Here is a 26,273-nt window from a genome sequence, read left to right on the forward strand (position 1 = left end):
GATCAATCCTCACTTTTACTAAACCATAACACTTTTGTGACTAACACAGCTATCAATGGCTACTAGCCAGAATGGCTCTGTTCTGCCTCCCTAGTTAGAGGCAGTAATACTAGTTGCTGGAAAGCACAGGAAGGGAGAGGGGTCTTGTGTTTGAATCCTGATTGCAGTTTTCCCACAGGGATCTGGTCGGCCACTGTGAGAACAGGATGCTGGACAAAATGGCCACTGGCCTGATTCAGCAAGGGGTAGGTCAGCATCGTGTGGCAGACTCAGTTCTCACAAGGCTGCTTTTGCAGCCTCACACTTGTCTGCCCATAATTCAGGAACTGTTGGCCAGGGGGAGACATTGTTTGGAGAGGCACCACTCCCTTGTTGCCATAGGTGGCCTGCCACTGACTCAAGCTCCATTCGGGACTCCTGAATAGAGCTAAAGAAACAGACATTCGTATTCTCCAAACGTTTGAGTCTCTCTGCAAATATTCACATGGAATAAAGGAGCCCAGGTAGGACAGGATTTCTCCACTAAGAGATTCCCCGCCCATCTTTAATTACACTCGTACCTTGTTTTGCCACCGGGATCCATTCCGGAGCCCCGGCCGCTAGCCAAAAAGGACGCAGGGCAAAGTGCCGCGTCTGCGCGTGGAGTAGTTTACGCTTCTGTGCATGTACGAGCGGCAAACCCAGAAGTAACTCATTCCGGTACTTCCAGGTTTGCCGTGGACATGGAATGGATGCTAGACGAGGCGGACGTTCGCGGAGGTATTACTGTATTTCTGTTTCCCTGAACGATCTTTCTGAAACTGTGGTGTTGTGCGATTCTTAAACCTTTGTGCGCCACCTTCTGCCCAACTTCTCTCACTATCCACACATTTTCCTTTCTTTGTCTTTTGGCCAGAAGATGGCAGCAATACTTTATTTTTCCCTTTATGGCCAATTCATTCCTGACTTAGTTTGTCTGTTCCAGTTTAGGCTGCCGCTGGGGAATTGCTTGTTCAAATGCTCCCACTTCATGCACATGGAGAACCAACATACTTGGGAGAAGAGCCAGGCCAGATGTTTCATCCCTGACATACTAGCTTTCCTTTTATATGGAGTGTGGGGTGTGTGTGTATGTATGTATATATGGACATTTGAAACATTCAGAATGTGTGAAGTGTAAAGTGCAGTGTAGTGGTTGAAACTGGCAGACTAGGACCTGGGGTTCAAATCCTCATTCAGCCATGAAACTCTCTGGGTGACTTTACAGGGTTGTTGTGGAATTAAATGAGGAGGGGAAGAACCATCTACTTCACCTTGAGATCCTTGGCAAGAAGGTGGGATAAGGTAAAGGTAAAGGGACCCCTGACCATTAGGTCCAGTCGTGGCCAAGTGGAATTGTTGTACTAGGGCTATGGAGCTCTTTAATACACTTTAACCGTGCAAAACCTAAATTTCCCAGGATGTGCTGTAATGCCTGCTGCAAAATATGCCTTAGCCTCATTTAGTACTAGTGCATGTTACTAATTCAGGTGTGCTAAAAGTAGTAAAGGCTGGAAACCGTCTTGAACTTACTTACTTACTTATGGCATTTATATCCCAACTTCAGGAACGCGGGTGGCGCTGTGGGTTAAGCCACAGAGCCTAGGACTTGCTGATCAGAAGGTTGGCAGTTCGAATCCCTGTGACGGGGTGAGCTCCCGTTGCTCGGTCCCTGCTCCTGCCAACCTAGCAGTTCAAAAGCACGTCAAAGTGCAAGTAGATAAATAGGTACCGCTCCAGCGGGAAGGTAAATGGTATTTCCGTGCGCTGTTCTGGTTCACCAGAAGCGGCTTAATCATGCTGGCCACATGACCCGGAAGCTGTACACCGGCTCCCTCGGCCAATAAAGCGAGATGAGCGCCGCAACCCCAGAGTTGGCAACGACTGGACCTAATGGTTCCTTCAGACTGGTTTTCCAGTGGCAATGGAATAAGCAAGCCTCTATACAGGGTTTTTTGTAATACCCTGCAATACCATATAGCTCAGGCTGTGTTTTTCCCTCGGTGGCCTCTGCGCAGGCAAGCATTTTTGCTACATGGAGGTGGGGGTGGCACACATGGTTTCCCCCTTCCTCATTTAATCCCCACAACAACCCTGCGAGGTTGTAGAGGAGGGAGAAAGGTTGTTTTCTGCTGCTCCAGAGAAGCGAACACGGAGCAATGGATCCAAACTAAAAGAAAGAAGATTACACCTAAACATTAGGAAGAACTTCCTGACAGTAAGAGCTGTTTGACAGTGGAATTTGCTGCCAAGGAGTGTGGTGGAGTCTCCTTCTTTGGAGGTCTTTAAGCAGAGGCTTGACAACCATATGTCAGGAGTGCTCTGATGGTGTTTCCTGCTTGGCAGGGGGTTGGACTCGATGGCCCTTGTGGTCTCTTCCAACTCTATGATTCTATGATTCTAACCTTAGATCACATGAGAGGTATTGAATTGCCAAGTCGCCATCTTTGAAGGGTGGTGGCCAGAGTGTCCTTTGTTCTCTGAGAGAGTGAGGATGCAAATGAAGCTTTCTAAGAGCACACAGCCTCAGGCAGGATGCAGAATGTGGGGAGAGACAGACCTCTGCTTCTAGGTCTGTTTGGAGTATTTCATATTTTGTAAGGCACTGAGCCTGTGCCTTGGACCGGCATGTGTCTTACGGAACTGGTTGGATCTAACATTTGATGCTTTTGTTTTGAAGAAAGTTCTGCAAGCAGAGTTTTAACTGAACAATGTTTCGTTTGCAAAAAGGAGTCAGTTTTCATGCATCCAGTTGCTTTAAACTGTGCAATGTTAATATCCCTAAGTTCTAGAGTTAGGAGATAGGGAGAGAAACCACTCTCTGTCCTCTTTCTCCGCAAAATAAAAAAATCCCTTCCAGTAGCTCCTTAGAGACCAACTAAGTTTGTTATTGGTATGAGCTTTCATGTGCATGCACGCTTCTTCAGATACTCTTTCTCCACATTATACATAATTTGTCGCACCCTCTTTCATGTCACCTCTTATTTGGCTGTTCTCTAAGAGCCCCCCCAATACAGCAACCTCTCCTCAGAGGGGAGACACTGCAGTCCCTGGATCAATGTGGCAGCCCTTTGCGGCACAAGGTGCTCCTGCGAAGGGTGGGCAATTTTCTCACAAACCCTTTCAGTGGGAAATGTGAGCTATTTCGGCGGAGGCCAGAAATGCTACAGTTGCACCCTGAGTCACAGAAGCCTCCGTTCAATGACCTCCCAGCTCCCTTCCAAGCTCTATGATTTCCATGAATCCTGTTTAATCCGGGGGGGGGGGAGGGGGAATATCCCTTTGCTCTCAGCTGTTTGGAAAACACTGGGCTAACCAATATGGCCGTTTGTGTTCAAAGGTTAAAGGTAAAGGTAAAGGGACCCCTGACCATTAGGTCCAGTCGTGACCGACTCTGGGGTTGCGGTGCTCATCTTGCTTTATTGGCCAAGGGAACTGGCCTACAGCTTCCGGGTCATGTGGCCAGCATGACTAAGCCGCTTCTGGTGAACCAGAGCAGCGCACAGAAACCCCGTTTACCTTCCCGCTGGAGCGGTACCTATTTATCTACTTGCACTTTGACATGCTTCCGAACTGCTAGGTTGGCAGGAGCTGGGACCGAGCAACGGGAGCTCACCCCGTCGCGGGGATTTGAACTGCCAACCTTCTGATTGGCAAGTCCTAGGCTCTGTGGTTTAAACCACAGCGCCACCCGCGTCCCAAAGGTTAGATGCGGGGAAATGCAAAAATTTAGAGTAAAAGTCACTTAGGAAAAACAGGAGCTTTCCACGGCGTGGGTGGATTGGACAAAAATGCCTTGCAGACTTCAGGCATGGGGAGGAAGGTGGGGGGGGGGAGGAGAAAAAAATGTTTGCAGGGGTAAAGATAGACTTGGGATCTGAGACAGGAGGTGGGGGTGGGCTATGGAAGAGCAGGAAATTTGGTCGGGGCGGGAGATTCTCCTTCCTTCCATTGTCTCTTCCTCCTCCCTGGCAGGCCTCTCATGCGTCACGCTTGCCCTCTAAAAAATAACCTTCCATCCGAGGTCATTTCCTTCCTCCGTTGCAATCGGCAGATACCAAAGCGGTGGCACCAAGGCACTGCGGGGGGAGCCCCAGGTGCGTAAAGGTTGCCTGGGGAGGGAGGCATCCGCAGCAATCAAAACAAGACAGCCCCCAGGCCCACCCAGGCCTTGGGTGGTCTTGAGAAAAGCCCTGCTTGTTTAAGTGATCTGGCTACCGGGAACCTGTCAGGGTATGTTTTTTTCACCAGTGTTTGCTGAGAGAAAGGCTGTTTTGATGGGATTTCCAGATTAGCTAGGAACAGGTGTTGGCAGGAACCAGCCCCCCTGAGGAAAGCCTTTGAGGAAGTTTTCAGGACCTATCTTCTTGACCTATTTTTGAGGCACGGCATTTCTTTCTCAAGGATGGTCGGATCCCACAGAAGACACGCTTGCCTCGCAGCTCAAAAATTACCGTCTTCCCTCAGCCGATCTCTGTCCCCACCCCCCAAAAGCCGAATTGAAAATAGGTTGTGTTTTACTGCTGCCGATTACTGCCGTTGGTAACTTTAGAATTCTATTTTAGAGGATTTGTCACAGTACTGCACACCATCATGAGAAAGGCAGGATATGAATGCCATAAATAAAAATGAAATAATAAATAAATAAAAATGCGCAATTGGTTGGCATTCACTGGCTTTTCCATTTCAAGTGAATGCAGAAATCAAAACGGAACAAAAACACATCCAGATCCTTTAATGTTCAAAAGCTATAGGCTCCTTGGCATCTCTTAATTTATTTCTCTTATCTTATCTATCTTTGTGGCCACATAAGGTACTGTAGCTCTCCTACAATTTTGACTTCACCCCCAAAGGCACACGCCTCCATTGTCTCACACAACAGATGGATGCCATCAACAAAAATGTCAAACGTTAAATACCATTGCATGTCACACCGATCTGCCCTGCCAAATACTATATACCATTGCATGCCCATTATCAAATGCACTCAAATACTATCGCGTGTCATCCCTCAAATATTCAGTTACTAATATAATAAATGTAAAATCATTTATGAAATCACTCTGAGCTGCAGGGTCTCATTCTATGCATTTAATTGTTGAATGGAATTCCATGCCACGGCCACTGATATAGATGGCTTTGAAAGAGGATTAGTCAAATTTGTAAAGGATATGGCAAATAGCCAGAATGGCTAGATGGAAATTCCTGATTCAGAGGCAGCTGAAGCTCTGAAGAGCAGTTGTGACACAAACACAGGAGAGACTGTTGTGTCATATCCTGCTTGCAGGCCTTCTAAAAGCACCTGACTGGGTTATTTGACGTTGCGCTGGGAACTTGGATGTTGGATTTGATAGGCCTTTGGGTCTGATCCAGCAGGGCTCTTCTTAACATTCCATTGCACGTCAAGCTCTCAAACACGCTGAAAAATTAGTCACACCAACAGGGTAAAGAACAGCTTCTATCCATGGGCTGTTAGGCTGCTGAATGAAAAGATAACAACAGGGCAACTGACTTTCGGGTTTGGTGGGTGTGCGTCGGTAAACGAGGGGAATTAAGACTAAGAGATCTGAGTGGGGGGAGCTCGCGTAATCTCATTGCATACAAATTGTACAAGTGACAATAAAGTATTTAAATTTCAATTCAATTTCAATGCAGATAGCCTAATAACTGCTGACCGTACAGCAATTATTTGATTTGTTTTTTCTTTTGAAACCCTAAGAACGTTGCTCTAAAATGTTCTGTTTTCTGACACTTTAATCTATAAAGCATTACTACTTGCTCTGATGCAATGTTGTCTAATGTCAAAGAGTGAGACAGCATGAAATCACACCCTTCAAAGTTGGAGTTAACTCTTGATTAGCAAAAACACGTGGCAGAGTGTCAGGCCTAATGGGCACAGCAGCTCATCTCCGTTAGGTCCTGCCCTGTGAATCAGTTGCCAAGACTGAAAGTCCCTGGCTTTCCACAGCCGTCTATGTCTCCTCCTCTCCCTGTCCCCCCACCCCCCGCAATCAGAGACTGTACCTGCATGAAGCCAACCTCTTCTCCTCCCTCTTCATGCCTCTTCTGGTTCTGGGAGACAAGGGGGAGGGAAAGCTTATCACAGCAGGAGGGGGACGCATCCATGACTCTTCACCAACCCGACTCAGTTCTGCCTCTTGGCCCCCCTCCTCCTACTTGCCTGCTTCAACTTCTGATTCTTGACTGCTCCCTGCCACAGACTCTCCCAGCTCACTAAGCCCTGTTACCCCTTCTGCTTCCGACACCGCCTCTTCCCAGTCTTCTCCCTCTTCTTCCTCTGACAACTCATTATTATCCCACTACCACTCACTGGCCACTGGTCCCATCACTCCTGGCAAATAGAAGGGGAAGAAATGGAGGCAGTGAGAGATTTTACTTTCTTGGGCTCCATGATCACTGCAGATGGTGACAGCAGTCACGAAATTAAAAGACGCCTGCTTCTTGGGAGGAAAGCAATGACAAATCTAGACAGCATCTTAAAAAGCAGAGACATCACCTTGCCGACAAAGGTCCGTATAGTTCAAGCTATGGTTTTCTCAGTAGTGATGTATGGAAGTGAGAGCTGGACCACAAAGAAGGCTGATCGCCGAATAATTGATGCCTTTGAATTATGGTGCTGGAGGAGACTCTTGAGCATTCCATGGACTGCAAGAAGATCAAACCTCTCCATTCTGAAGGAAATCAGCCCTGAGTGCTCACTGGAAGGACAGATCCTGAAGCTGAGGCTCCAATACTTTGGACACCTCATGAGAAGAGAAGACTCCCTGGAAAAGATCCTGATGTTGGGAAAGATGGAGGGCACAAGGAGACAGAGGACAAGATGGTTGGACAGTGTTCTCGAGGCTACCAGTATGGGTTTGACCAAACTGCAGGAGGCAGTGGAAGACAGGAGTGCCTGGCGTGCTCTGGTCCAGGGGGTCACGAAGAGTCGGACACGACTAAATGACTAAACAGCAACAACAACCACTCACTGGGCTCTGCACCTTCTTTCCTTGGTGGTTTCCCAGGTGGTTCCTCCCACCATTCCTCTGCGTCCAACCAGTCCATGACATCTAACCTGCCTCCAAACATCACCAGAAACCCCAGGAGCAGGAGTAGCACTGTGCAAGGCCTTCTGCTTGCACAATGGGGCTTCCCCTCTTGTTGTCCTCCACCCCAAATTACCTTTAGGGGCATGTCAGGAGAACCCCTGAGACAGCATTCAGGGAGAGGAGAAAGGGATTCATTCTGTCTGGCAAGCCGAAACCCTTGTACTGACAAAACATTCTTCATAGCATGACGGTGAATTCCACCAGTGTGGTGTAGTGGTTAAGAGCGGTAGTCTCGTAATCTGGGAAACCGGGTTCGCGTCTCTGCTCCTCCACCTGCAGCTGCTGGGTGACCTTGGGCCAGTCACACTTCTTTGAAGTCTCTCAGCCCCACTCACCTCACAGAGTGTTTGTTGTGGGGGAGGAAGGGAAAGGAGAATGTGAGCCGCTTTGAGACTCCTTAAAGGGAGTGAAAGGCGGGATATCAAATCCAAACTCTTCTTCTTCTTCTTCTTGTCTGGATATTCTCCAACTAGGGAAGGAGGAGAGAACCAACTCAATTCACATTTACAGGTGAAGCGAGCAGATCCACACTTTCTGAAATAATTCGTTAGCAGAATCACAGATAGCTTCCAAAATTCATACTTCTCTGAATTTTGCATTGTAGTTCTCCTCCCTGAATTATGTTTATAAAATGCCCACGATTTTTGGAGTGGGGGAGAGAGTGTGCACAGAAATGTATAGAATGGTGAAAATAACATGCAAAATAATAATAATAATGCATTACACGGAGGGAAGCTGCTTGCCAAAATGCGCATGTTAAGCAAAATCCCTTGCAAAAATCTCTAGAGTAGGAGAAAGGTAAATGCTAAAATGCTTGTGGATTTTCATGTGGACTTTTCTAAAATAAAAATAATATTGCAAAATGACACAGAAATATGGAGAACCGAACTTAAAGCTGGAAATGGAGAGAAACCAAAATGGACCTCTTCACCTCCTCCCTACGCCCAGAAACGGCTTCCTGCCATGTTTTCGCAACAGCCTTCGGTGTTTCTCTCCTGCTGCTCCAGCAATCCTGCTGGGGCACACAGTTCAGGAAATTACTGCCTGGCAAGTGCCAGGGGACTTGAGAGCAATTTGACCGTCGAAGACTGTGGCCATTCTGCAAATCTATCATGACACCAGTGCTTCCTTTTTCCTCTTTCCTGCTCTCCTTTTTATTTCTTTACCCTGCCGCCCCCCCACCTTGCTGGAGTTTCCAGGCTTGCTTCCAAGGCCAGATTAAAGAGAAACACACGAGAGAGAGAGAGAGAGAGAGAGAGAGAGAGAGAGAGAGAGAGAGAGAGAGAGAGAGAGAGCGCACTCAGAAATTAAGCAGCTGGCTCTACTTCAAATCGAATTGATCAATATTGTGATTTTGCAATCAGATGGCACGCTTCTTGCTCGGGGGGGGGACTGGGGGGGAACCCTCAGCGAAATCAAAACAGCTCCTGGCAGACGGCAGCAAAATTGCTGGCATATTTCAGGCATAATGATCTTCGGTGCAAACCACCTCCTCCTTCCCCTGAAGTGCCGTCGCTGGCAGGAAGGAGGGGAGGGAAATTATGGCACAGGCCTCTGGTTTTTCCTCTCGCGGGGCTCCGCCAGCATTAAATGAGCAGCCCTGGCTGCCGTTTGGCTGCCTGCAGGGGAGGCAGGTAGATCCGAACGGAGGAAACTCTGCCTTGCCAGCTTCCTCCATCTCCAGGATTAATACCAAGGTGTTTATTGGAACAGAGAAAAACCAACAGGCGAGAAACAAGCTGCAGAACTGCCGGAACAGACCTGGATATTGTTATGAGGCTTCTGCAGGCAGTTGATAGCAGGGTTAATTTAACATGTCAGCAGTGGCATTGGGGGTGAACATCAGCTGTAAACACCCCCCCCCCCCAGTTTCCATTTCAATCAACCTCCATGCCTGGGAGGGCAATGTTTTGGAGGGGCAACTCCCCCCACATTATAAAACATGGAAAACCAGGGGACTGTGGCCCAGAGACCACCCCCAAAATGACATTAAAAGATTGACTGCCCTTGCAGATCCCCCACTGTGATCCCATGATGCCTAAAGCTTTTTGCTGGTCCCACCAAATCCCCATTTTTCTTCTTTAGTGTGTGCTTGTTCTCCAGGTTTACCCCACACTTTTTCCACGTCTCTCTTGCCGCGGTTGGATGCTAGTCATTCACAGGGTCCCCAGTGTAAGAGGTGGGAGGGCATGGTCCCAATCCCCAGCCCCACTCTCAAAATTATGTCCCCTGATGACCTCGGCCTCCACACAAGGGAAGAAAAAGTCTTGAGCAGGGAGCTTGCTCTATGGCATTTCACACCCTGAACAAACAGGGTCCAGCATTTCTCTCTGTGTGTGTGTTTGCAGGCTCACCAAGACAGGCCTTTGCCTCCAACATGTGGGCAGGCGGATTCATGAGGGATGGCCCCATCCTCTTCCTCCTCTGCCTGTGATGCATGGTTAAGGAATGCCTCAGCGGAACTGATTCTTCTTGCTCTTTTACACACACACACACACACAGAGAGAGAGAGAGAGAGAGAGAGAGAGAGAGAGAGAGTCGGAAGAAGGAGTCAAAAACAGGAGCAGCTGGCAGGCGGCAAAGAGGGAGATCTCTGGCTTTGTCCTGCCCCTTTATCATGCAGGCCATGCCCCCAAGTCATCCAATTGGCCTTGTGATGGCCTGGGATTCAGACTCGAAGGCTGAACCTGAGGAATCCCAGCCTGCACAGGAGTCCCTGCCTCCAGGACCAACTGAGCCGGGGCTGGGGCTTGAGCCTGAAGGGTCCTGACCTGTGCTGGGTCCTCAGGTGCAGGCACCAGCTGAATCTCTTCTGGCTCCTGAGGTGGTGGAGGACCCATTGCCTGCAGGTGCTCCACTCTCAGCCCCGTCAGGGGAAGAGGAGGTTGCCTCTGGGTCTGGTAACCCTCCAGCCTCTCCTGAGCTGCAGAGGCTCAGGGCAGAGAGGCGGAGGGAACTAAGTTCCCGCAGGAGGAGTGCTCGCCTCCAGGCCAAGAGAGGTGAGCCTCAGGGCAGATAAAAGCCAGCCAGCCCCAGTCCCAGGTTGTGGGAGCAACATTGTTGGTAGCCTGTTTCTGCCTGCACCCTGTCCTGCTCTTCTGCCAGAGTTCCTGAGCTCACCCGACTACCTGCCTTGGACCCCACTTCAGCTTTGACGGACAGCCTCCACACCGCACCCTCGACCTCGGACTGGACTCAGACCTTGCCGCACAGTTAACCCTCGGGACCAGCAAAGGCCGGCTAGGGGATGACGCGGCCGGGAATCCCCCCAATCGCGTGGAGCTGGCCTCCACTCACCGCGCACGTGGAGGGGCCATGAACCCTGCAACCCCACCTCCTCCTGAAGGTGGAAGTGGTTTTCTTGCTCTTTCACACACACACACACACACACACACACAGAGAGAGAGAGAGAGAGAGAGAGAGAGAGAGAGAGAGAGAGAGCTAGGTAAAGCACAGAGGTGCCACCAGAAGTCAGGTTCTGAGGCTGGGTGTGTGTGTGTGATGTCATGAGGTCACATCACAACATGACATCATGACGTCATGTGCACTGGGCACCCATAAGATAGATAGATAGATGGATATAGACTTTATTTGCGTAGCCGACAGGCCATAGCATCAAAGGACAAACACCAACAAAAATACATTACAAATATAGTTACCATAAAATCTTATGACCTATTAAAACCCTGGGTAGAAGCTGGATTATCATTCATCCATGACCCTCTGTCCTATGGGCGGTGGCCTTTTCTCTGGTAGATTGTTCCAGGTCGGTTAAGTGAATAGACCAGCCAAATTGAAAGATTATAAATATAAATATAACCTCGGAGGGATGGTCAGGACAGGGAGAAAGATAATAATAACCAGATGCAGATAAATTAATAATCTCAGTACTTAAAACTTGGCAGAGGTAATAAAATAATAATAATAAAATGTAAAGATAATAATAATAAGATCCTAGGTGAGGAATCCGGGTGGCGACACTAATGTCATTCAGATAGCAGCTCTCAGTCTCATTGCTCTCTCGATAAATTTGGCAACCTTCTCTGTCGAGCTGTTCTGGTCGGCTAGGAGTGAGAACAATTTGGCTTCACAAGAGCGGCCCGGGATGGCAGATAGGAGCGGCGTGATGGTCTCGTCCCTGAGATCTTTATATAGGGAGTAAGACAAGAGAACATGTGACACAGTATCTACGTAGCCAGCTCCACAGGGGCAGAGCCGGTTCTCGAATGAATTTTTTTGATATCTACCTTCAAGAACAGCTGAGGGTAACATATTTAGTCTGGCCAGTGTAAAGGCCCATCTGAGTTTTGGAATGGTTAAGGTAGACAAATAAGGTGCCCGAAAATCAAAGTGGGAGGGGGATGGGCACCCATAACCTGGGGCCCAAGTTGTCTCCCCTGTGAGCCCGTTTGCAACCAGCAACGAGGTCTGGGTAACCTTTTATACATGGGTAAAATTTTATTCTGTGAACCACCCAAATATCTTATGATGAAGGATGGTATTTAAATCTAATAGATAACAACAACAACAACAACAACAACAACCACAACAACAACAACAACAACAACAATTATCTTCTTCAATGGGGTTGTTCCATGACAGATCACCACAATTAAAAAAAAACACTACTACATCTCAGTTTTTCCTTAAAATTGGCGCACAGTACTGAATTATTTCACATGTCAAAGTCATTGATGTGAATAAAAATGTCCTATTCCTTATAGTTCTCAAGTTATGGTAGGGATGGAAATTAGGGAAATTATATACAAACATGATGCCTCATAGAATGGTGAAACAAAACAAAACTAAGCAAAACAAAACAAAACAAAACAAAACAAAACAAAACACTACAGTCAACACAACATTTTATTTTAGACAACTATGAGACTAAATACTACATGAAGCACATTTTACAAAATACTATTTTTTCTGGTTTTTCTAGCAACAGTTTCATCATATGAGAACTTCCTTGCAATGTCATTTTCTAGAGACAATATGCTTGAAGAATTTAAGCACTCTTCAGTCATGGTAGACTGAAATTTGTTCTTTATAAAGGATAGCTTTGAAAAATCAATTTCTGCTTCATAGCTCATGATAGGCAATGTCAAGTACAGCTTAAGTGCAGTAGTAATATTGGGGAACACTTCAATTAGGTTTTGGTCACAAATAAGCTGCAGAACCTCTGCGCATTGCATTTTAGATGGCGTGTTTTCTTCTGGGATTTCCCAAAGTGCAAATATTCTTTGAACTGATAACACTCATTTACTAATTTGAGGTCAATGTTGTCTTTGTGATACGATACTAATCAGTTTAATACTGTCCTCATTAATTTCAGGATTGTTCACCAGTTCTGGGAGAAATTTGAACCTTTTCATAACCTGCTCATATGGGTCAAACCTCTTGCTCAGCTGGCTTGTCAAGCAGTCATTGAGCTGATATAAATTTGTCAGCTCCTATCAAAAAAGCAATACCACTTGTTCCATCTGAAAAATTATTCGTAACAATGTGTTTGGAAGCATCGGAATAACTTAGGATGGTATCTTCACACTAACCTTTAGCTTCTGATTCACAGTGTGCATTCCTATTGGCTGAATTTTCTCTGAGTTCTTTAACAAATGAAAGTAGATAGCAGGAGACAACCATTAAATACCAGGCGTTTCGAGTTTCCTACTTGTTTTTTTCAAACGCTCCAGCACTTCTTCCCAAAAGAATAAAAATAAATAAATAGCATATTCCATCCTTCCCAACTTGTGGTATAAACTCCTTGCATCTCGTTTGCCTTCAGGCTTCTCTTCTGAGTCTTCAAAAATATGAGAGTTGTGTAACTAAAATTGGATCTACTAGAGCCAAAATTTTAAAACTTCTGGGATTAAGGGCCCTGAATTTTAAGTTTTGTTAGTTTCATAGTAGATCTGACCCTAACTGGGGCTTATGACAATTATATTCCAAAACATCTAAGGGCAGCCAGGTTGACGAAAGTTGTCCTAACCTAACCTGTTGATGAAAACATAATCAGCTGATTTTCCTGGAATATTAACCTGCCATCTGCTTAACAAAGGAAATGGCCTGCTAGCATCCCTGATGATACGTCAGTAGCTTTAATTGCAGAGCACCCGGTCAAAGCCAGCAAGTGTGGTGCATGTTCTCTGAAATGGCTAAACACAAGACTTTCAAAGTCTGGAGTTGCTTCTCCCTCACTCACAGCAGGATGAGGCGGCTGTGATTTGCAGTAGAGAAGCTTCAGTCCGGATGTGGGCACTTAACCTTTTATCCTGCTAAGCACCTGCTAAGCTGGAGAGATGCAGGAGGAAACTGGTGCGTGAGGAAAGGGTTAAGCAACCGAAGGATCTCCGTTGCAGATTGTATCCTTCTTTTTCACAGGAGAGGCAGCGGGCTTTGAAGAGGTGGGACAGGGCCAGAATGTCCCGTTACCAGCTAAGTTTGCTACTCATTTGCAGTTTTAGAAGGATTGTTGATTCATCTTTCCTGAGGTCTTTCAATGGGAAATGTATTCTGGGCAGAGCTTCCTTGTGCTGTTTTGGCTTTTGGTTGGTCAGTTTTGCAAAGGTATTGAATCATAGAACTGTAGAGTTGGAAGAAAACCCGAGAGTCATCTAGTCCAACCTCCTGAAATGCAGGAATCACAGCTAAAGAATCTCTAACAGGTGGTCACCCAACCTCTGCTAAAAACCTCCAGTGAAGGAAAGTTCACCACCTCCCAAAGTAGTCAATTCCACTGCTGAACAGTTTGTTGTTGCTGTTTAGTCGTTTAGTTGTGTCCGACTCTTCGTGACCCCATGGACCAGAGCACGCCAGGCACTCCTGTCTTCCACTGCCTCCCGCAGTTTGGTCAAACTCATGCTGGTAGCTTCGAGAACACCGTCCAACCATCCCTGTCGTTCCCTTCTCCTTGTGCCCTCCATCTTTCCCAACATCAGGGTCTTTTCCATGGAGTCTTCTCTTCTCATGAGGTGGCCAAAGTACTGGAGCCTCAGCTTCAGGATCTGTCCTTCCAGTGAGCCCTCAGGGCTGGTTTCCTTAAGAATGGAGAGGTTGGATCTTCTTGCAGTCCATGGGACTCTCAAGAGTCTCCTCCAGCACCATAATTCAAAAGCATCCATTCTTCGGCGATCAGCCTTCTTTATGGTCCAGCTCTCACTTCCATACATCACTACTGGGAAAACCCAGTACAGTTACTACTGTCCTAAAGTTTCTCCTAATGTTTAGCCAGAATCTCATTCCTTACAATTTGAATGCATTGGTTCAGGTCCTACCCTCTGGAGCACCAGGAAACAAGCTTGCTCCATCTTCCATGGGACAGCCCTTCAGATATTTGATATCTCTGAAATTTCATCTTGTGTCCAGATTTTTGCCTGCTGCTTTGCGCCTTGAACATCTGCCTGATTTCAGCATGCAGAGAGATCAGAAACCGAAGGTTTTCAAGGCATAGAGATAAGCATTACTGCCTCCTCACATCTGCATATCAAAGTGCTTTCAAAGACACAGTTGCGTGACCTGCCATTACAGTTAGCAACTATCACTGAAACATTAACCTGACTTGCTTTCATTTTACATTGTAAACTACTTTAGCCAAAACCTAACAAATTAATTAACTAAAAACTGCAGCCTGACTGTAAAGTTGTTGTTAAAGTATTTGAATTATTAACGAAAGAGATGACCCCAATTAACCAGCCAGCAGATGTTTAATTATTATTTTTATGACTAATTCTAAAGCGTACAGACACAGTCTCCTTCTTAGGCAATGCTTCCTCGCCAGTAAGGGAGGCAAAGGAGGGCAGTTCTTAAGATGACAGTTGTCATTTTAAAACAAAGTAAGTGTGCTTTTGTTCTTGAGAATATTTGGTTTTCTCCTTGATTTATTGTTTTATTATTTTTTTTATTTATACTCCGCCTTTCTCCCAATGGGATGCAAAGCAACTTAGCGCTAAAAATAAAAACGGAGGAGAAAAACAATAATTAAAACAACAACTGAACATTGGTAGAATTAAAACTATGCATCTATATATAAAATCTATTAAAACCATTACAGTGGTACCTCGGGTTACATACGCTTCAGGTTACATACGCTTCAGGTTACAGACTCCGCTAACACAGAAATAGTGCTTCAGGTTAAGAACTTTGCTTCAGGATGAGAACAGAAATCGGGCTCTGGCGGCGCGGCAGCAGCAGGAGGCCCCATTAGCTAAAGTGGTGCTTCAGGTTAAGAACAGTTTCAGATTGAGAACGGACCTCTGGAACAAATTAAGTACTTAACCTGAGGTACCACTGTACAAATAATAAACAATAAAAATAGCACAGCACCAGCCCTTTAGTTGAAAGCAGTCGGTTCCCAAAAAACCTGTTGGAACAAGAAAGTCTTCACCTGCTTGCATAAGTACACAGAGTTCGTTAATTAATCTGGTCAATAACAGACATGATAGATATTCGTTAAAGGATGGTCTATGCTACAAATCAGTCCTAAATTGAAGGCCCATAGAGCTGTTTTAACTGGTCTCTCTTACTTTTTCTTATTAGTTTTTACTCACTCATTACTTATGCTTAATCATGTATTCTATGTATATGTTTCAATCTACGTTTGGCTTTTGCTCCCATTTATTTAATAATTATCCGCTTAGATTCATAAAGGTAAAGGGACCCCTGATCATTAGGTTCAGTTGTGGCCGACTCTGGGGTTGCGGCGCTCATCTGGCTTTACTGGCCGAGGGAGCTGGCGTACAGCTTCCAGGTCATGTGGCCAGCATGACTAAGCCGCTTCTGGCGAACCAGAGCAGCGCACGGAAACGCCGTTTACCTTCCTGCCAGAGCGGTATCTATTTATCTACTTGCACATTGAAGTGCTTTCGAACTGCTAGGTGGGCAGGAGCAGGGACCGAGCAACAGGAGCTCACCCTGTCGCGGGGATTTGAACCGCAACCTTCTGATTGGCAAGTCCTAGGCTCTGTGGTTTAACCCACAGCGCCACCCGCTTAGATTCATACTGTTATGCTATTTATTTAGACGTTTTACTTATGCTGGTCTGTGACCGTAATAAAGTAAATTCATTCAGTAACAGACAAGACATGCACTTTGCAGGAGGCCTGGCCTAAAACTAGTCTGGACACACAAACAGCTCAAGGTTGCCAAGAAGAGTGAACACATTTCTCTCCCCCCCCAAAAAAAAAAATAAACCCACACAGTTCCTAAGGAAAATATACAGTGGGCTTTGCCTCGCATGAGCTCCTTCCAAATGAATTATCAGAGGGGAAGGGATGTTTATCAAGAGCCCGGTTCTGCAGCGCTGACGTGAAGCTAATGTAGCTGGAAGTACAAGTTATCGTGGAGCATCTACACTCTGGAAACAAACTACTGGAAGGCACCCAAAGTTCACCCAGACCACACAGTGAGCCTCGTTTCACAGAAGAGAAGAAATTCCTCCATGGATGTAGCTGCCACATGGGGACATGCATGCACGGCTCTTGCACGTCGATCGCTGAGCGAGGTCGTGTACATGCACATGTGTGTAATTCAGTGGCAGCCAATGATGATGACCTCCAGAGGGATGAATGGGTCTGCCACTTTCATCTTCTCACCTTCCCCATCTTAATTTCAGTTCTCCATGTTGCCACAACAATTTGTATTTGCAACCTTGGAAATTCAACAGCATTTCAGCGCAATTTTCTCCTCATACAGTCATACCTCATGTTACGTTTGCTTCAGTTTGAGCCTTTTCAGGTTGTGTCCCGTGGCGACCCGGAAGTACCAGAACAGGTTACTTCTGGATTTCGCCGCTCGTGCATGCACAGATGCGCAAAATGACATCACACGCATGCGCAGAAGTGGCGAATTGCAACCCACACGTGCGCAGATGCGGGTTGTGTTCTTTTCAGGTTGCGAACGGGCCTCTGGAATGGATCCCGTTCACAACCAGAGGTACCACTTTATACTATTCTTGTATGCCGTTTTGACTGGGAATGATGGGCACCAGGTTGGGCAAGGCTGCCCTCATCCTGTCACGGTTCGCTTCACCTCTGATGGAAGTGAGACCTGGAGAAGGGCCTCCAAGGTAGATTTGAAGCAATTGCCCTCACTTGCTCCCAGTGATGTCATCATGTCATATAGCCAAATCTGACTGGTTATTTGGAGCTGTGACTACTAAAATTCACTACACAATCCCTGATCAGGATCACCCACTTGTCTAACCAAAAGAAGGGGGGGCACTTCAGGTACAAAGAATATTTAGCCACCACAGCAAAAAGAAAAAAAGAAAATGGGAGCCAAATTGGACTGGGGGAAAGGCACGCATTCACCCCATCTTCCAGTTTTCTCCGCCATGAATATTGCTAGAATTTCTTCTCTTCCCCACCAAAAAAACAACAACCCCACAACCAAATCTGAGAATATTCAGTATAGTCTGGATAACTGAAATTCAGAAACTGGATTTCTGGTTGAAGAAGGCAAGGTGATTTTTTCCCTAGGATACTAAAATCTAGGACTCTTGATTGCAGTGTAAGGAATGGAGAACGGAGAGCGACTCATGCGGTCGAGAACAAAAACGGCCCATAAACTGTAGAGACCTCTTGTGAGATGATACTTTCAGAATGAAAATGAAGGTTTGACAAAATGGAGGTTCCTCCTCTTCGCATTCCTCTAGGAGACACATGGCAGGAAGACCTTATAAGAGCAGACACACCCCCCCCCAATCAGGAGGACACCACAGTTAATAAATCAACAACACCCTCTTAGCTTAATTTATAGTTCATGCAAGTAGTCAGTCCCCCCCCCCCCGGTGTCTTTTTGTGTGTGCGCTGTGTTTTTTCTTTTCTCTGAAAGACACACAAAGAGAACAAAAATTTAGTCATGGATTCCATCCTTTCTGCTTGCAATAAGGTTACATCGCACTGAGGTTTTTTCTGAGCTGCGTTTACCGTTCCGATTAATCTCTGTTGCTTATTTTGGGGGAGTTTTTACTTCCACCTTATGAAGAATAGAAATAGGGGGGTTGAAGAGAGGGGGGGAGCTTCCCCCGCCCCGTGGTTTCTCGAGGGGACGCATGCGACAGGAAGGCACTATAAAAGCACCCCCCCTCCAATAACTAAGACATCATTAATAAATCAATGGCAGGGGAGATGGATCACTGAGCCATTTGGGTCACACATGAAAGACGAACCCATCAAGCGCTCGCTCAGCGCATTAACACATAAGGCCCCTGGATCAGTCGGGCTAATGGACAGCATAATGAAGCCCGAGACCGATTAAAGCATAAATCAATTTCTAAAATGGATTTGGTCCCCCCCCCTTGAAATGTCAGGAGCAAGACACACACGGTTCCTTTGCAAGCCTCTCCGGCAGCTGCTCCACGTCAGAGCCGCTGATCTCTTCCTGCCATAAGCGGGAGGGTTTATGTGTCGTAAAACACACACATGCAGGGAATTGATCGTGGCACCTGAAACAGCTACAGGCGCCAAACACTCCCTAATCAATACGATCAATTCCTGCCCGCCTGAGAGATGTGTACCAGCCAGCGGCCGAGCGGCTGGGAAGAGCTCAAAACGCGCCGTGTTCAATATCGGCACCGATCGTTCCAGTTGCGCCTCGTTACACAGCAGCAGGGTTGACTACTCCACGCGGGCAAATAGGAAAACTTGGCTCAGAATCCCAATTGCTATTTCCTAAAAAGCCACTTCTGCCCTGCAGAGGAGGCGGGGGTTGCGGGTGTTACACCCCCTCGCCGCGTGATTGGGGGAATCCCCAGCCGTGTCACCCCCTGGCCAGCCAATCAGCTGGCTCTGGGGGTGTGGCCTGCCCTATTTAAGGCAGGACGCGGCCGGGGATCTCCCTCTTTTGCCGCCTCCCAACTGTTCCTGCTTTTCCCACCCTCCCGCCCTATAAGGTTTTTCTTCCTTGACCTTGCTATGGACCTCGGTTGGTCGCCGTTAAGGGGCCTGGTAGGAATTTTCCTACTTGGCAAATTGGCACCAGCCACTTGATTTTCGCCTACCTGGTAGCAAATCGTCACAACTTTCTGGGTATTGTTGGTTAGGCATTGGTATTATTCTGTAGATGGAAGAGGGGAGGCAGCGCCATCACCTGCTCCACATATTGAAGGGTAGTCCGGTAAAGGTTTCTGGGGGGCGTGGCCCTGTCCGAAGCCTATGGAGGTGGGGGCCTAAGCCACGCCCCCGAGCAGTGACCCCAGGGGGGTTCCTAGTTGATGTGCATCAGCAGGACTCCCCCTGCTGGTGTTAACCCTTCCCAGACTTCAAGCAGACGGGCTGAAGCTGGATATAGTTGGTTAGGACCAATGCCTAAGCCAATACCGCTCATCACCTGTAACCAATAAAGTTGTGGCCTTATTTAGCCCATCAACCTTAATAATTGTGTCATGTGTCTTTATTTCTACTGGGGGAGGTGCGGGAACTTGCCACACAACCTTTCTCAGCGGCCGTAGGCCTCCCTCTCTCCGTAGCGCACGAGAAACGAAACTCTCAGGAGCCGAATGCACTTTCTTGGCATATCACGGGGGCAGATTTCACAACCAGTGTGATGAACGTGGCAAACTCATGCTCCCAGATCAGGGCCAGATGCGGATAGCTGCACCCCCTCGCTTAAAACTCCCCACAATGCACTGGAGTAAGTTGGCGGGGAAATTAAAAGGGTGGCTCACGCCACCTCAAGGCCCAAGACCCCGCTGAGACCATGGGACCCTGATAGTTACTATTGCTGTTGATGAACCGATCACCTTCTGTGATGGATGGACCCTGGGACAGCCTCCTGGTGACCCAGCAACCAATCGGAGATGGTTCGAACACCAGCCAATCAGGAGGAGCTGGCAATTCAAAAATTCAGAACTGGCAGTTAAACTGCCAGTCAGGGATCAGGGAGGGTTTGGGAAAGTACCTACATAGGAATCTGGATAGAGAGGGACCTGTTTTGTTATTTTATTTATTTATATTTATTAAATTTCTATAGCATCTGCACCAAACCCTGAAGTGACTAAAAACGTCATAAAAAGGGGCAGAATGGGGAGGGCGCTGGATGGGGTGTTCACAGGCTTTTTCAATGGTGTTTCAAATATACGTGATTTCACGGATGTGTGTGGTGCCCCAGAACGTAACCCCCATGTAAATACATAACACAGTAAGAAACAAAACCATCACACACAGAGAGATTTTTAAAAGCCAAAGCTTGTTTAATTAGTCAAAGCCTGGGAGAAGAGGAACATTTTCACCTGCCACCTAAAGATATGCAATGAAGGCGCCAGGCAAGCCTCTCTGGGGAGAGCATTCCACAAATGGGGAGCCACCACAGAAAAGTCCCTGTTCTCATGTTGCAGTGTTCTGGACCTCCCATGGAGTGGGGCACACAAGGAAGGGCCTTGTGAGAAATTAGGGGTTAGCTAGGCAGGGCAACCTGGTTAAATTTCCTGAGGGGCAAGAAAAAATCCCAGAAGAAGCTGAGAGAGTGTTGCTGATATAGTAATACTAATAACCGTTCTATTAGTATCCACAGACTAGGTTTCAAATTAGAGTACTCAATAAGGTTTTAAAGCTCTGTGTAGAGAGCATTTGCCTGAAACTATTATGCCTCACTTGAATAACTATTGAGCTTAAAAACCTCACTGAGTGTAAAGAAATAAAAAGTCTAGTTTTGTTCCAGATGTGCCTCCTCATTAAAATGAACCTCTGCTTGGGGGGAATAAGGAGCCAAAAAGCATCGTTCACACAAGTAAAACACTTGGCTGTAGTATAATAAAGGAAAACACTACCATAGAAAACTGAAACAGACCTCTCTAGTGTTGCTAACAGGGAGAACTGTTTTTTTTAAAACACCCAGAAAAACGGTCAAATTACCCAGTTCTCATTCTGGGGTGAGGGAGTCTGCCATGCCTTCCATATCTGCCTCAAAGCAATGTACAAAATATAATAAAAACAGCTTTAAAAAACGGGTTTAAAACAAACAAACAAACAAACAAACAGAGCACAACTTAAAAAAATAAATAAATTACCAAGTAGACACCCATGGTAAAAACTCATTCACCCACCAGTTGGAAAGGCTTGGCAGAACAAAAATATCTTTACAAATATCTTTGTTTCTGGAAATTAAAGATAGTGGGCACCAGTTTGGAAAGGGGTGATAAAAAAAATGGATCCAGCAAATAAATAAGATGGCAGCATTCTGTTCAGCAGCTTTTGAAAGGTTCGAAACAATTTTGGCATGGTGCTTACAAGCATGCTGTTTAGGAGGGTCAGGGCAGAGAGAAAACGAGAGAGATCTGCTCCCTTTAGATTTCCTAGCCTGCAGGATCCTACAACCTTCCAGGTGCCACGCTCCATTTTGGGGGAAGCTGCCAATGTTTTCTAATACTGGAAATTGGGTCTGCTGCCTGCCACCCTCCCCTCTCTTGAAGACAGGCTGCTGCAGACATGCCTGTTTGGGCTGAGATTACCTGTTTGTGAGTTATATTAATCGCTGGAGCAAAAACTAATTATTTGGTTCGCTTGCGATGTCTTTCCCATAGAGGCTAAGGCTTAGACAATTACTTCATGGAATCCAAGGGCCTTGAACTACAGGGGAGGGAGGGAGGGAGGAAAAGGGAAGTTGCTCTCTTGCAACATTGCTTCATGTTATTTTATACGTATATTTTTGCACATGCATCTATGAGCCACAATAGTATTTTCACTGTGCAGTGCTGGGGTGAACTATAGGCAACGGACTGCCATTTCCCCACAAATCCCCTAATAAACTCTGAGAGATAAATTAATCGACTCGTGTGACCAAATTCAAAGTGTTGGCTATGACCTTTAAGGCACTACTTGGCTTAGGAGCAGGGCTGCTAAAAGGCCCCCACTGCTCACATAAGCCTGCTCGCTTTATTAGGATCACATATGGGGCTCCCCTTGTCAGTTCCAAACCCCTGCTCAGTTGATACTAAGGATGTGTGAATCTGTCAATTTTGGTTTCTCTCCATTTCTCATTTTCCCAGTCGTAAATTCATGATTGCACATTCCTGCAGCAATTTGCAATTTTATTTAATTTTTTTTCAAAAACAAAACCTCATCAAAATCAGGCAGCCTTTGACAGCAAATGTCTCCTAATTACACACATCTTGGTACACAGTTTTGGTTGATATGCACATCTTTGCAAAACAATTTGCTATAATGTAATGCATTACATTAATGCGGACTTCTGTGCTTTTATTGGTTGGAAAGAGGCATTGTAAAATTCAGAGAAAAATCACAAATTGAAATGTGGAGAACTGAACAGAAACGGAGAGAAACCAAAATTGGGACAGACTCATCCTAGTTGAGTAGTATCGAAATTTTAACAATTCAATGAACTATGCCAAGGATTGAACCCATAGCTTCTGCATGCTCTATAACTGAACTACTAGGAGACAAGTGATGTGTAAGCATGTCTCCCAGTAGCTCTATTTCATAGATACAGTGGTACCTCTGGTTATGTACTTAATTCGTTCTGGAGGTCTGTTCTTAACCTGAAGCACCACTTTAGCTAATGGGGCCTCCTGCTGCTGCTGCTGCGCTGCCCGATTTCTGTTCTTATCCTGAAGCAAAGTTCTTAACCTGAAGCACTATTTCTCGGTTAGCGCAGTGTGTAACCTGAAGCGTATGTAACCCGAGGTACCACTGTACTTTCCTTTTTTTTTTAAGAAATCACAATTGGCTTGAAAAATTCTCACAGATTAACAACGTGGACCTAGGCAGGCAGGTATAAATGGCAGTGACCTCACCATGTCTCAGTAAGCACATTGGCAGGTAAAGCAAACCAATCGTTCTGGTGGTCACTGTTTAAGGTCACTTTAATTCAGGGATAGCAGCCCCTGCTTGGCTTGGGGAGAACAATTGATGGGTAGGGATGTAATTCCCCAAGCCAGCCTGTCAGAGCCTCTGTCAAGAGCTGGCCTTTCCTGCCCTCGCCTCCAAATCAGCACTCATCTCTGAATGGCAAGGCTTAAAACCACTCACTTTCCAACAACAGGAGATGCAGCTAATCAAACAGGGCAGGCGATGAAAGGAAGACGAAGGATGCTGACATAAATAAAAGTTTGAGGATAGAATCATAGAAGCATGGAACTGTAGAGCTGGAACAGACCCCAAGGGCTATAGTTCAACTCCCTGCAATGCAGGAATCTCAACTAAAGCATCCCTGACAGATGGCCACCCAACCTCTGCTTAAAAACCTCCAAGGAAGGAAGGGGAGTCCACAACCTCCTGCGAGAGGCGGTTCCACTGTCAAACAGCTGTTACTGTCAGAAAGTTCTTCCTGGTGTTTAGTCAGAATCTCCTTTCTTATAGTTTGAAGTAACTGGTTCGAGTCCTCCCCTCCAGAGCAGGAGAAAACAAGCTTGCTCCAAGTTCCATGTGACAGTCCTTGAGATATTTGAAGATGGCTCTCATATCTCCTCTCAGCCTCCTCTTTTCCAGGCTAAACATACCCAGCTCCTTCAATCATTCCTCATAAGTCTTGGTTTCCAGACCACTGGTCATCTTGGTTGCCCTCCTCTGTACATGTCCAGCTTGTCAGCATCCTCTTCCTTGGCTATTTCCAAAGATTAGCAATAGGTAGACATGAAACCACCTTATGCTGGAGGTTAGACCATTTGTCTACCTGGACCAGTGCATATTTGTGTGTGTGTGTGTGTGTGTGTGTGAAACTACTTTTTAAAAAGAAAGAAAAAGAAAGAAAAGATAAAAGCCCAGGATTTACAGGATATTGGGGTTTGGTTTTTTTATTTCCTAAGTGACCCCAATTAATTAACAACCTGACAACAATTCCACTGCCATATGTAGCAGTACTTTGATGATAAGATCTACAATGGTTCAGGCTAGAAAGTCAATCGCTTATCAAATGTTCTAATCAACGTGAACATGCCGAGATCACTGGCAAGGTCACGTCTACAGCGATTTTCATCTGTCCTCAGCTACTCCCTCAGTCGATACTCTGAACATGTTAATTAACACACACACACACACACACACACACACACACACACATTGTAATATATCCTACCTTTGGACCAACAGCCTGCATAGCTCAGTTGGTTAGAATTTGGTGCTGATAATACCAAGGTTGCAGGTTTTATCCCCGTATGGGACAGCTGACTATTCCTGCATCGCATGGGGTTGGAGTAGATTATCCTCAAGCTCCCTTTGATGATTCTACGATGTTTCAAAACTTTCCTTCAAAACACAAACTTGATTTATGTTCTTTGTCCGTCACAGAAATGACCCAAGGTTTTTGTAACAGCAAAGCACATTCCTTGAATTAAATTGGCTGGAATCACTGCCACAAAGTCACAGTTCTTTCCATAGGACTAAGGGCAGGGAAATATATTTGTGTCCTGCTCTTCCTCCAAAAGTACACAGGGCCATCTCGTTTTAGAGTCACAAATCAACCTGGCATAGTCAGTATGAACTGGGAGTCCATGCTGGAGGTGGCAACGGTCACTGGGTTAGATTGATAGCCTTGTCCCATGGACAGATGCCCATGGGAAGCCCACAAACAGGACCAGAGAGCCATAGACCTCTCCCCACTTGCAGTTCCTAGCAAATGGCATTCAGGGGCATACAACCTCCAATAGCCATCATGACTAGTAGCCACTGATACCTACCAGGAACTGGCTGCCCACTGAGAAGTGATGGCTTGATTCTGTGGAGTGGGACCAGAAGCATTTTTGTTAGGTATTGTAGGAAAAGACCTGCCAAGGAAAATAAAGAACTTATTCATGTATGCGACAACGGCGGCAGCAAGAGTCTTAATAGCACAAGGATGGAAGAATGAGGAAATCCCGACAAAAGAACAGTGGCAAGAGAAATTGATGGATTATGCAGAACTGGCGAAATTGACGTACAAACTGCGAGACAAGGACAAGTGTGACTTTAAAGAAGAATGGAAACCTTTTACAAATTACTTATAAAATCAACAAAATGAACTGGACTCCTTGGCAGGTTTTGAATAAACATACACAAATTTATTGTTAATATAATAGACAGATAATTTAAGGATCTTTATAATTTTACAATATGCAGAAAATAACATGTGTTGAAAAATCAGAGAGAGGAGGTGAGGGAAGTCTTGAGGAGAGGGAGGGAGGGTCTTTCTTGGGGAGGGGAGGGGGGAAATGGGGGGATGAAGGTGATGTGTTTTGATAATTTGTTATGTTGAAATTCTTAATAAAAATTATTTTTTTTATAAAAAAAAAAAGATTCTGTGGAGTGGGCACCGGGAGAAGAGGGGTTGGAGACTTGACTTGGAAGAAGGAATCAGTGAACTGGGAGAACAGTGAGAGAAGAGATTCAGAGGCAGAGGGAAGAATAGGTGCAGGAGGAGGAAGGGAGAGGTGAGGCTGGGGTAGAGTCAAGGGCTTCCACAGCTCCTCCTCCTGCCCCCATTGTCTCCCGGGACCAGGAGAGGACTGAAGAGAGAGGAGCAGAAGCAGGGTGCATGGGGGCATAGTCTTTGCCTGCTTGTGCGCAGCTTGGGTGGGGGAGATACATAAGCCAAGTTTGGGGGAGGGGCCTCACTGTTGCAGCAATTGCTTCGTTGGGTGTACAGCTAGGAGTAGCTGAGAGATGTGGATCTGATGGACATGACTTTTGCTAACTTGCAAGTATACATTTGACAATAGTCAGTTCCTCATTCTGAACAGCGATTATAAAGAGAGTAAAACCATTCCAAGTGGAACCTAACTGTATAATTTCAGCAAAAGCGGTGGATCCCACAAAACAAAACACCTTAGCTGTCAAAGCCAAGGACAAAGAGGTGAATCTTCAGTGAAAGCTGTACACCGAAGTTGCTAGATGCACCTCTGTGGGGAAGGAGCTCACACATGTGATGGTGACACAAGTAGGTGAGATCAGGAATGGAGAAACTGTGGCCCTCCAGATCTTGTTGGACACCAACTCCCATCAGCCTCGGCAAGCATGGCCAATGGTCAGAGGTGATAGGGAATTGTGGGGTGGGAGCCACAGTTTCTCCCCACCCCCATGGATTAGATAATCTTATGCTTCTAAGCATAAGGCATCACCTTGCCAACAAAGGTCCATATAGTAAAAGCTATGGTTTTCCCAGTAGTGAAGTATGGAAGTGAGAGCTGGACCATAAAGAAGGCTGATTTGGAGTTGA

The sequence above is a fragment of the Podarcis erhardii genome (assembly GCF_964252035.2).
Source record: "Podarcis erhardii genome assembly, chromosome: 1".
Classification (NCBI taxonomy): domain Eukaryota; kingdom Metazoa; phylum Chordata; class Lepidosauria; order Squamata; family Lacertidae; genus Podarcis; species Podarcis erhardii.